Below are 13,336 nucleotides of genomic sequence, written 5' to 3'. Positions count from 1 at the left end.
ACATCATCATGGAAGAAATATTGAAGAAATTGACAAACACGAGACTACTTAGTAAGTACGTTGATGATGTGTTTGCAATAATAAGGGAGGACGAACTAGAGAAAACAATGAAAACCCTAAACACATATCATAAAGATATACAATTTACCATGGAGCTAGAGACTGAAAACAGATTACCCTTCTTGGATTGTCTCGTATGTAAGAGAGGTAACCAAATAAGAGTAGATTGGTACCAAAAGCCCACATCATCAGGACGGATAATGAGCTACAAATCCAAAAATCCGAGAAGCATGATTATAAATACAGCCAAAAACTTTATTGGGAAGGTGTTGGACACGAGTGATGCAGTGTTCCACCCTGAAAACAAAAGAAAAATTGCAAATATACTAAAAATGAATGACTTCCCTCATGGAATTATACGGAGGATGATAAAAGCTTACAGTGAAATAAAAATACCCAAAAACGGAGAAAAAACAACTACAAAGTACAAATCGATGTTATATATACCAGGCTTCTCCGACAGATTAAAAGGTTCCGACATATATGACAAGGAAAACATCAAAATTGCACATAAACCAGCCTATACGACGAATATTTTCTACAACAACATGAAAAGTAAAGTAGCATTATTAGACAAAAACAACATTGTATACAAAATTACATGCGCTGGAAATGAAAACGATAAATGTAACAAAGAGTATGTAGGTACAACTAAGAATAAATTGAAAACGAGGATATCAGGCCACCGATCTGATATAAAATGCAGAGCAGCTAGTAACACGCAAAAAACTGCACTTGCGGCCCACTGTGCAGAGAGCGGCCATCAACCAGATTTCGAAGCAGTGAGCATACTTCAAACAGAGCAAAATTACAAAAAACGCTTCACTTTAGAAATGCTCCACATAACAAACACACCAATAAACAAGAGACTTAACTATAAAATAGATACCGACGGCTGCTCACATATCTACAGACACTTGCTAGAATCGTGGAAAATTAGTTCAAAGCTACATGGCGAACCGAACGGACGCAGATTAGCAAAGTAAAAATTTAAATGTATGTATGTATATAAATATGAATGCCATTATATACATAGGATGGTTTATTTAGTTATTATTGTTAGTTATTACAATTTAAGCTGAATTGTTTATTATTGTTGTAGCCCCCTGATGAAGATCTCCGAAGGTGATCGAAATATATTGGGAAAATAAAAAAAACCAAATCGTTTTATTACTTTTGACCTAGAGCCGGCAAAATAAAAACTTTACATTTAAACGTATAAAGGTCGCTAAAATCAAATATTAATTTAGAAAAAAACTTTATAAAATGGTTGTGACACCTACCATATTAAGTAGAAGAAAATGAAAAAGTTCTGCAGGGCGAAATAAAAAACCCTTAAAATCTTGGCAGGTATTACATATATAAATAAATTAGCGGTATCCAACAATGATGTTCTGGGTCACCCTGGTCCACATTTTGGTCGATATCTGGAAAACGCCTTCACACCACTCCCTTTTAATTTTAATTAATACCTTTAATTTGATACCCATATCGTACAAACTCATTATAGAGTCACCCCTGGTCCACCTTTATGGCGATATCTCGAAAAGGCGAACACCTATAGAACGAAGGCCCACTCCCTTTTAAAAATACTCATTAACACCTTTCATTTGATACCCATATCGTACAAACAAAGTCTAGAGTCACCCCTGGTCCACCTTTATTGCGATACCTCGAAAAGGCGTCCACCTATAGAACTAAGGCCCACTCCCTTTTAAAATACTCATTAACTCCTTTCGTTTGATATCCATATTGCACAAACGAATTCTAGAGTCACCCCTGGCCCACCTTTATGGCGATATCTCGAAACGGCGTCCACCTATGGAACTAAGGATTACTCCCTTTTAAAATACTCATTAACACCTTTCTTTTGATACTCATATTGTAGAAACAAATTTTAGGGTCACCCCTGCTCCACCTTTATGGCGATATCGCGAAACGGCGTCCACCTATGGAACTAAGGATTACTCCCTTTTAAAATACTCATTAACACCTTTCGTTTGATGCCCATATTGTACAAACAAATTCTAGGGTCACTCCTGGTCCACCATTATGGCGATATCTCGAAAATGCGACCAACACTCCCTTTTAAAACCCTCATTAATACCTTTCTTTTGATACCCATATCGTTCAAACACATTCTGGAGTCACCCCTGGTCCACCTTTATGGCGATATTTCGAAATGGCTTCCACCTACAGAACAAAGGATTACTCCCTTTTAAAATACTCATTAACACCTTTCGTTTGATACCCATATCGTACAAACACATTCTAGAGTCACCCTGGCCCACCTTTATGGCGATATCTCGAAACGGATTCCACCTATGGAACTAAGGAGTACTCCCTTTTAAAATACTCATTAACACCTTTCTTTTGATACCCGTACTGTAGAAACAAATTCTAGGGTCACCCCTGCTCCACCTTTATGGCGATATCTCGAAACGGCGTCCACCTATGGAACTAAGGATTACTCCCTTTTAAAATACTCTTTAACACCTTTCTTTTGATAACCATATTGTACAAACAAATTCTAGGGTCACCCCTGGTCCACCTTTATGGCGTTATCTCGAAACGGCGTGCACCTATGGAACTAAGGATTACTCCCTTTTAAAATACTCATTAACACCTTTCGTTTGATGCCCATATTGTACAAACAAATTCTAGGGTCACTCCTGGTCCACCTTTATGGCGATATCTCGAAACGGCGTCCACCTATGGAACTAAGGATTACTCCATTTTAAAATACTCATTAACACCTTTCTTTTGATACACATATTGTACAAACAAATTCTAGGGTCACCCCTGGTCCACCTTTATGGCGATATCTCGAAACGGCGTCCACCTATGGAACTAAGTGTTACTCCCTTTTAAAATATTCATTAACACCTTTCGTTTGATACCCATATCGTACAAACACATTCTAGAGTCACCCTGGCCCACCTTTATGGCGATATCTCGAAACGGCGTCCACCTATGGAACTAAGGATTACTCCCTTTTAAAATACTCATTAACACCTTTCTTTTGATACCCGTACTGTAGAAACAAATTCTAGGGTCACCCCTGCTCCACCTTTATGGCGATATCTCGAAACGGCGTCCACCTATGGAACTAAGGATTACTCCCTTTTAAAATACTCTTTAACACCTTTCTTTTGATAACCATATTGTACAAACAAATTCTAGGGTCACCCCTGGTCCACCTTTATGGCGTTATCTCGAAACGGCGTGCACCTATGGAACTAAGGATTACTCCCTTTTAAAATACTCATTAACACCTTTCGTTTGATACCCATATCGTACAAACACATTCTAGAGTCACCCTGGCCCACCTTTATGGCGATATCTCGAAACGGCGTCCACCTATGGAACTAAGGATTACTCCCTTTTAAAATACTCATTAACACCTTTCTTTTGATACCCGTACTGTAGAAACAAATTCTAAGGTCACCCCTGCTCCACCTTTATGGCGATATCTCGAAACGGCGTCCACCTATGGAACTAAGGATTACTCCCTTTTAAAATACTCTTTAACACCTTTCTTTTGATAACCATATTGTAAAAACAAATTCTAGGGTCACCCCTGGTCCACCTTTATGGCGTTATCTCGAAACGGCGTGCACCTATGGAACTAAGGATTACTCCCTTTTAAAATACTCATTAACAACTTTCGTTTGATACCCATATCGTACAAACACATTCTAGAGTCACCACTCGTCCACCTTTATGGCGATATTTCGAAACGGCATCCACCTATAGAACTAAGGCCCACTCCCTTTTAAAATACTCATTAACACCTTTTGTTTGATGCCCATATTGTACAAACAAATTCTAGGGTCACTCCTGGTCCACCTTTATGGCGATATCTCGAAACGGCGTCCACCTATGGAACTAAGGATTACTCCCTTTTAAAATACTCATTAACTCCTTTCTTTTGATACCCATAATGTACAAACAAATTCTAGGGTCACCCCTGGTCCACCTTTGTGGCGATATCTCGAAACGGCGTCCACCTATGGAACTAAGGATTACTCCCTTTTAAAATACTCATTAACACCTTTCATTTGATACCCATATCGTACAAACGCATTCTAGAGTCAACCCTGATCCACCTTTATGGCTATATCCCTAAATGGCGTCCACCTATAGAACTATGGCCCACTCCCTCATAAAATACTCTTTAATGCCTTTCATTTGATACACATTCCAGGGTTTCCCTCGGTTCATTTTCCTACATTGTTATTTTCCCTTATGTTGTCACCATAGCTCTCAACTGAGTATGTAATGTTCGGTTACACCCGAACTTAACCTTCCTTACTTGTTTTTCTGGTACATTTTATTGACTGAGCAATTTTTTGTATGGGGCCTAACGAAAGTGAGGCGAATTTTTGAGCAATATTGTGAATTTTTACCTGAGTGAAAAAGAAAGAAAAGTGCCAATCGTGTATACTGCATAAAAAGGACAAACATTGAAGAGAAGGGACCAGCGGGCCAAATGGGGTTGGAAGGGACCATTTTTGGTCCTAATGGACCAAAGTGGCAACCGTGAGAGCGATGAAAACTACCTTTCCAATTTCTCCACAGACACTGGTGAGTTTTTCGGTGATGACAGCGTTACCACTTGGGCCAGAATTGCGGATAAAAGAACTGGTAATGATATTCGGTTACATAATGTTCTGCGTACTATTTTACCGGTAACGCTCAGAATCGGGGCGTTAGTGTCACTAATATTCGTCACACTATCAATTGCTATAAGAGCACGCCAAGAACAGTAGGATACATGCACACGTATACTATCTCGCAGCTTATAAGCACATGTTGTTGTTGTTGGTGTAGCGGTACACTCCCCGAAGGTTTTGAGCAGTTTTGTCAATGTTTATGATTATTTTCTGAACATAGATCCAGTACGTTTCGGCCACAAGCACCATTAAGGTAAAAGCCCGACCATCCGGATTAATGGCGGCCACCGTGGTGTGATTTTAGCGTGCTCCGCCTACCACACCGTATGCCCTGGGTTCACACCCCGGGCAAAGCAACATCAACATTTTAGAAATAAAGTTTATCGCGCCTTAAATCCGGATTAATATGATTGAATATATGGGGTTGTATTAACAGATTCATCTCACCCTTCCAAAATTACTTTTTAAGATTTTTTATCAGCTGTCCGTCCGATTTGAGTATTTACTAACGTGCTCGGCTGTAGTCAGGAGCTGCTCCCTTGAAACGAGTCGTTTAAGTTGGGCACAATTAAACAAAATACTATATATGTTTCCGATTTGGAAACTCAAACAGAATGCCCTTTCGAAACCAGTTTTCGAAGTAGGGCTCGAGGAGGTTCGGAAGTGGGAAGATAATCAATGCGGAAAGCATAAATCTCGGGCTCTTAAATACGGAAAATGGTTTAGATGGGTTGTAAACAAATATGTTTTATTTTTAGCAAAATATCCTTTTAATATAACGTCAGATATTCAAATTTGACTTGCATGTTTGGTTTTATTAAAATAAGTGCTGTCATCTTTTTAAGTTCTCATATTCTTTACTTTGTTGTAATAAATAATGCTGGCACACAAGGTAAAAATCAAAAAATTTACGAAGTGATAAAATGCAACATGTACCACATAGGGTTAATTCATTTGTTTACATTTGTTTGACATAATGGTTCCTTACAAGTGAATCATATTCAACTGCACAATCATACTTTGTTAATATGAACCAATAAACAAACAGATCCCGCATTAAAAAATGAGATAACAAAGAAATCATAGTTGGCTGGAAAATAAATTTTCTCGACGTGACGTCACGCTTTTGACAGTATGTTTCATTGCTGACGCAGTGTTCAGACTTTATTTAAATCGGAGTATTTTGCTCGGCTTTTACCTCCTACAACATTTTTTTTCAAAGGTTTAATTGGGTCGAGTTGAAAACTGAATAATATTACTTCCTTATATCTTTGGTTGTCATTGCATACGTATGAAAAGCTGATGCGAAATCATTGTTCGTATCTTAGGACATGTTTGTTCACATTTTACTCACAGTTTTGTACTTTTTTCGTACGGAATGAGAATAGAAGTATTAAAATATAAGTAAAAAATGTGTCCGAACGCGATCTGTAAATCCTGCCAAAATTCAACATACAGCACTTCTTGAGGTTTTATGTAGAAATGAAGTACGTTGACTCAGTGAGGTCAGCTAACGCTGTTTTGCGATAACAGTCGCCAATTGGGAGCACCAAGCGAAGTCAAAGCTTCCTCCAACTGTCTCTCCCAACTCAGTGAAGGTCTTCTCTTTCCTCTGTTTACAAACTGCCGGATCGTATTCGTTCATCCGCATAACTGTTTTTATGCGCTGCGCTATCGTCATATCTGCAAAAACTCATATAGCTCATTATTATACCTCTTTCGATACTAGTCGACATCACGGATAGAACAATAAATCTTCCAGAGAACGTTTCTCTCGAATACACCAAGAGCCATCTCATCTTCTCTCAACACCTTCCGTGATTCCGAGCCATACATCAGGACAGGTATGATGAGTGACTTGTAGAACGAGAATTTTGTTCTTCGAGAGAAAACTTTACTTTTCACTTGCTTAAAGAAGCACTTGTTGGCAAGAGTTATTCTCCGTTTAATTTCTAGGCCGAACTTGTTTTTGCTTTTAATGCTGCTACCCAAATAGAAGAAATACTTCACAGTTCCTAATTTATATCCGTCAACAGTGACGTGGCTACAAAGGCCACGATGACAGAAAGTACTTCCTCTTGTCCACATTTACTGCAAGGCCCATTTTTTTTTTGCTTCTTTATCTTATATTAACTCTTCGCCTCCATGTTTGAATAGCCCGGCGGGTATCCCGTCATTACTTGGCACCTTGTGATCCAGTACGTTTCGGCCACAAGCACCATTAAGGTAAAAGCCCGACCATCCGGATTAATGGCGGCCACCGTGGTGTGATTTTAGCGTGCTCCGCCTACCACACCGTATGCCCTGGGTTCACACCCCGGGCAAAGCAACATCAACATTTTAGAAATAAAGTTTATCGCGCCTTAAATCCGGATTAATATGATTGAATATATGGGGTTGTATTAACAGATTCATCTCACCCTTCCAAAATTACTTTTTAAGATTTTTTATCAGCTGTCCGTCCGATTTGAGTATTTACTAACGTGCTCGGCTGTAGTCAGGAGCTGCTCCCTTGAAACGAGTCGTTTAAGTTGGGCACAATTAAACAAAATACTATATATGTTTCCGATTTGGAAACTCAAACAGAATGCCCTTTCGAAACCAGTTTTCGAAGTAGGGCTCGAGGAGGTTCGGAAGTGGGAAGATAATCAATGCGGAAAGCATAAATCTCGGGCTCTTAAATACGGAAAATGGTTTAGATGGGTTGTAAACAAATATGTTTTATTTTTAGCAAAATATCCTTTTAATATAACGTCAGATATTCAAATTTGACTTGCATGTTTGGTTTTATTAAAATAAGTGCTGTCATCTTTTTAAGTTCTCATATTCTTTACTTTGTAGTAATAAATAATGCTGGCACACAAGGTAAAAATCAAAAAATTTACGAAGTGATAAAATGCAACATGTACCACATAGGGTTAATTCATTTGTTTACATTTGTTTGACATAATGGTTCCTTACAAGTGAATCATATTCAACTGCACAATCATACTTTGTTAATATGAACCAATAAACAAACAGATCCCGCATTAAAAAATGAGATAACAAAGAAATCATAGTTGGCTGGAAAATAAATTTTCTCGACGTGACGTCACGCTTTTGACAGTATGTTTCATTGCTGACGCAGTGTTCAGACTTTATTTAAATCGGAGTATTTTGCTCGGCTTTTACCTCCTACAACATTTTTTTTCAAAGGTTTAATTGGGTCGAGTTGAAAACTGAATAATATTACTTCCTTATATCTTTGGTTGTCATTGCATACGTATGAAAAGCTGATGCGAAATCATTGTTCGTATCTTAGGACATGTTTGTTCACATTTTACTCACAGTTTTGTACTTTTTTCGTACGGAATGAGAATAGAAGTATTAAAATATAAGTAAAAAATGTGTCCGAACGCGATCTGTAAATCCTGCCAAAATTCAACATACAGCACTTCTTGAGGTTTTATGTAGAAATGAAGTACGTTGACTCAGTGAGGTCAGCTAACGCTGTTTTGCGATAACAGTCGCCAATTGGGAGCACCAAGCGAAGTCAAAGCTTCCTCCAACTGTCTCTCCCAACTCAGTGAAGGTCTTCTCTTTCCTCTGTTTACAAACTGCCGGATCGTATTCGTTCATCCGCATAACTGTTTTTATGCGCTGCGCTATCGTCATATCTGCAAAAACTCATATAGCTCATTATTATACCTCTTTCGATACTAGTCGACATCACGGATAGAACAATAAATCTTCCAGAGAACGTTTCTCTCGAATACACCAAGAGCCATCTCATCTTCTCTCAACACCTTCCGTGATTCCGAGCCATACATCAGGACAGGTATGATGAGTGACTTGTAGAACGAGAATTTTGTTCTTCGAGAGAAAACTTTACTTTTCACTTGCTTAAAGAAGCACTTGTTGGCAAGAGTTATTCTCCGTTTAATTTCTAGGCCGAACTTGTTTTTGCTTTTAATGCTGCTACCCAAATAGAAGAAATACTTCACAGTTCCTAATTTATATCCGTCAACAGTGACGTGGCTACAAAGGCCACGATGACAGAAAGTACTTCCTCTTGTCCACATTTACTGCAAGGCCCATTTTTTTTTTGCTTCTTTATCTTATATTAACTCTTCGCCTCCATGTTTGAATAGCCCGGCGGGTATCCCGTCATTACTTGGCACCTTGTGATTTCTTAGCCGTGATATTGCCATTCTCACTTCAGCATAGTTGGATGCCGGAGCGTGGTTTTCGTGATCGGCAATCGGGGTATCGTGTTCGTCTACCCCCACACTCTATACGTCAGTTACCAGGTCGTCTTTATCGTTCCTACAGGAATCTGCCACAGTCTTGAAATCTTCTGTCAGTATAAGAGCATGAAATATGTATGGTAAATCGAAAAAATAATAATAATTTTTCGCGATAAATATCCTTGGAGATAGAGCCCACTTTTCTTCCAGAATGTGGTGTGCTAATAGGAACATTAATTGTTCATCTTACACGTTTTAGACCGACTCCATGTGCATCTCATAAGGCAGATATTTTTTTTCCTGAGAAGCATTTCATAGCAAAAGCACACTAGAAGGGATTGCCAAGCCACCAAATCAATTTGATTTTAGTTGTTCGCCCGCGTTCAAAAAGGAAGAAAAAATATACTCCGAAAATTTAATCTTTACTCCGGCGTAGTCGTTTACTCTGGTAATCGTTTTAAATACTCCGAACACTGGTAGCGAAATATGAGAGAAATGTAATAAATCGAAAAACTTCAAAAGCACTACGTCAGACTATGGTGCCTTTTGAGTTTTTTCTTTGTAAAAATCATAACTTTTGAACTAATGAAGATATTTTAAAGATTGGTACTGCACCTGAAAGCTAATTATTTAGACTTTGGACAGTTAAAAATACAGAGTGCCAGAGTAACAGGGTGCTTCACAATAATTCGTCAAATTTGAAAAATTGTAGAAAAATACAAAAAAAAAAAAAATTTCTTAAAAACTGAAGGACAAACTTTGAAATTTTTTTTATGAGGATTATTTGAACATGAAACCAGATAAACTTATGATCTGTATCGCTCTACCCACTTATGATTAAACGTTTTTTATTTATTGATTTCTTTTTTTTTTCAATAAAATAATAAAACTAAGTACTAAATTATTTTTTTGTTGTGATAGAAAAAAGTGGATCATTTATTTAATCTTAACGCAGTCTTCGTCACTTGAAAATATATCTAACAAGGAAACCATTTCTGAGCTATAGTTGTCTGTAAGATCTTTTTGTGATCTTACATGCCTCATGGATGATGTGACTGGATCAGAAGAGATGGCCAACATGTTGAAAAGGTCTTCGTTTTGTCTAACTCGTGAGATTTTGCAAACGTTAGTACTTCTAAATCTTTTGTAGTCTTTGTTTTTAGATTCTTGAGCTTCTTCAGACAATTTTCATAATGGTAAACACTGGTATTCTATTAAACCTTTTCCATGGGCCAAAAATTAAGTCCATCAACTTTTTCATGGCAATTTAAAATATTTAAAATTACTCCCACTCGTTTGACAATATTTCTATCGACTCCAGTAATGCGAGCAGTCATTTCATCGTTTTCAAAAAATCTTCGTGAGGGGTTTCCATCATTTGTGTTGCCGTATCCATACTTTGGACAGTCAACTCTCAGACCAAGCTCTTTATAGAATACATCTTGAATTATTTTTTTTTTTCTAACGTTTTGTTTTTCTTTAGATGTTGCATTGGCGTCGAAAACTTCTCCTTGTTGTGGTAGTGTATAAGCCAGTTTCAAAACGAATTCCGTGCACCTTATCCTCGCATGCAAAGGAGATATTCCATACTCATAATTTAGTTCGTCAATAATTGAATAATCAAGATTTTCAAAGGCTTTCTGACTCTTCTTACAGATTGAACATTTCAATGTAGATGATGTGTTTGTTAGTAAGTTTAAAACGTTTTCATCGACCATTGTTAGAAGAAAATCATGCTTTATGGTAATAACATTTCCGTCTTCGATTTCAATTAATGTTAGTTCTAATTTTGCGATTTGATTTTTTATATCACTCACTGTAGCTTTTATGAGTTCCGAAGACTCCTTCTACAATTTAAATAATATCGGCCGGCAAAATTTAACTGATGACGTCCGTGGATTTTTCCAATATTCTGAAACTTCATCTTTTAAACGGAAGGGAACAATAGAAGCCATAAACATATTACCTTCTGTAATTGTTCCATCGTCTACATTTATTCTTTGTCCTGATGATCCATCACAGCCTCATTTATTTATCAATTTTAGGCTTTTTGGCAGTGATTTCAACTTTTCTTCAGAAAAATTTTTCAATAGTCGCATAGACGTATGATCCATTAAGTATTGGAGCTCAACTTCAGCTGATACCTCGGTTATTTTGGCTCTTGGAGGAACTGTTTCTTTCTTGGCTTGAATGATTTGTTTGTACCCAGGGAAAAGATCGAAATTATGTTGCAATAATGACTCACGCAATATATTATATTTATCCTTCGATAACCCGAGATCTATAAACAGCGCCAAAGACTATTCAGGAGCGTATCTCCTAGGTAGCACATTTGGGGGTGTGGGAATGCTGATTCTGATCCTTCTCAGTCGCACTGGACTTGCTAACGCAACTGCTCCTATAATATGAGACCTGGTGTTTTCTTCGTCCTTTTTATATTTAGTAGCCAATGCTTCTTAAAGATGAGTCGTGGCGATAGTTCTAGTATAATCTGACAGCTTCCTTTTCCTTGTGTAGGTCGAACATCCTTCTATGGGTTTTGTTCGTCTTCCTCTAGTTCGATTGGTTGATGTGCTAGGCATTTCTTCGTCCAAAAAACTTTTACCAGCTAGCCAGCTTTCATGCTTACTTATAAACCTTGAAGTAGAACGACCGACTGCTTGCCATTTTCTTTGTATTGGAATGTAGAGGAAGCCAATTTTTTCTTTCAAGTCTTCGTCTTCTTTGTTGCATGCTTGATTTGGTAATTCTGTCATAAAAGCCTCACTCAACGAACTCCGCTTTTGTCTTTGAAGGTTTGAACACCTCAAATAGTTTGGAGTTTTCTAGAGACATATTAAAATTTGCCATCGAGTATATCTTACTAAAAAAATATGTGAGCCGTATTTATGTTTATTTAAATAAACAGAATACTTTAATCTATAGACTCCAAAAAACGACTGATTTTTGGCGTTATATTAAACATTGATTTATATACTCAAATTATGGAAATGAGTTCCAGGTATATTATGCAGCTTGTAACCGAAAAATTTGGTTTTATTAACAAATTGCAACAACAAAAGTGACCGTACTAAATTCGCCTCCTTCTTACCTAAACCTGCTCAGGCGCGTATTTATACCCAAGGTTGCTTCACTTTATTTGATGTAAAAAGTGAAATCGCAGCTGGACGAAGGTAAACCTTATGAATTCAGGTAACTGAATATTTAGCAAATACCTATTGTAAATTTCACGGAGACCTTTTTTGTCCTTTTTTTATTTCCCATCAAAGTTCGAAAAAGGTCCTAAAAATAGGATTTTCGAAAAACAGGTAGATCCGACAACTTTTATAAAAAAAAAAACAAATTTTGTGTTTTGCTTCAAATTAGAATTAAATATCCTTTCATTATAATACAAGAAAGCAGTAGTTGGCCCTTTTATTTAGAGACTTAGACGGTAGGAGGTTTAGTGCGGTTAAAGTCCCACACTGACGATGAGGCTTTCGATGTTTCCTCTTATGAAGAAAAAAATTGTAAAAATTTGGAGCAATAAAAGTATAACTTTTGGATTTGCAACAACAACTTCCAAGTCATTTATCATATCAATTAAGTTTTTTTCTTTGCTTATCTATGTTCAAAGTATTGCAAATTTTAAAAAAGTTTCAACTTTGTTTAACTAATACATTTTATCTCTTCCTTACAGATTAATTCTGTGACACCCCCTACAAATGTGAAATGAAAGTTAATGTGAGAGAACGTTCTGAAACACATTACTGGATTGTAAGTAGAATATTTTAAAATAAACTCTACTCAATAAACTTTAAATTTAATTTCTTAATATTTCAATTATTTACTTAAATAGTTTATGACACACTTATGACCTCAAGATCATCTATATTATAGCCTCTACAATTAGCATTTTGAACGATAATAAAAACTGCAATAAAAATCTTTATTTCACATAATCACATGCTTTGATTGCCAAAATAAATTGCATAAATTCAAACACCTCAGTAAATTGTCGGAACATTTTTTCTAAAATTTAAATTAAATTTTACTTTTATTAGGACATAACCAATTTGCATGTAAAATGAGTTGTTGAATGCATTAAAGAAAATAAACAACAACAAAATAAAATAAATGAACAACAGTTACGAAAAATTTAATATGCGATGGATATTTGCAATTTGCATGCAAAGCACAATAGTCGTGCGCTCAAGCATAAATAAAATGTAAGACGTGATAACTTCCGAAGAGATTTAAGGCCGAGTTTCTCTTTTGATTTTCGTCGTGCTCCTTACTAATATTACCTACATGTTGCACGCCGACTCCAAATGGCATCTGCAAGGCAACTGACTTTTCACTGAGAAGCTTTTCAAGACAAAGATACACTTGGAG

At 36.8% G+C, this 13,336-nt stretch overlaps 1 protein-coding gene across 1 annotated transcript in view; it reads left to right on the top strand.

Annotated features, from left to right (window-relative positions):
* Nucleotides 1–13,336, top strand: part of Slob (Slowpoke binding protein) — a 304,418-nt gene that overhangs the window by 134,217 nt on the left and 156,865 nt on the right. Inside the window, exon 2 of the mRNA XM_067767941.1 lies at nucleotides 12,642–12,718. The gene's annotated coding sequence lies outside the window, so the exon portion shown is untranslated. The remainder of the gene's footprint in view (nucleotides 1–12,641; nucleotides 12,719–13,336) is intronic.

The sequence above is a fragment of the Eurosta solidaginis genome, chromosome 2 (assembly GCF_040869045.1).
Source record: "Eurosta solidaginis isolate ZX-2024a chromosome 2, ASM4086904v1, whole genome shotgun sequence".
Classification (NCBI taxonomy): domain Eukaryota; kingdom Metazoa; phylum Arthropoda; class Insecta; order Diptera; family Tephritidae; genus Eurosta; species Eurosta solidaginis.
Note: the sequence above shows the minus strand (reverse complement) of the source record. Positions and strands in the feature narration are given on the sequence as shown.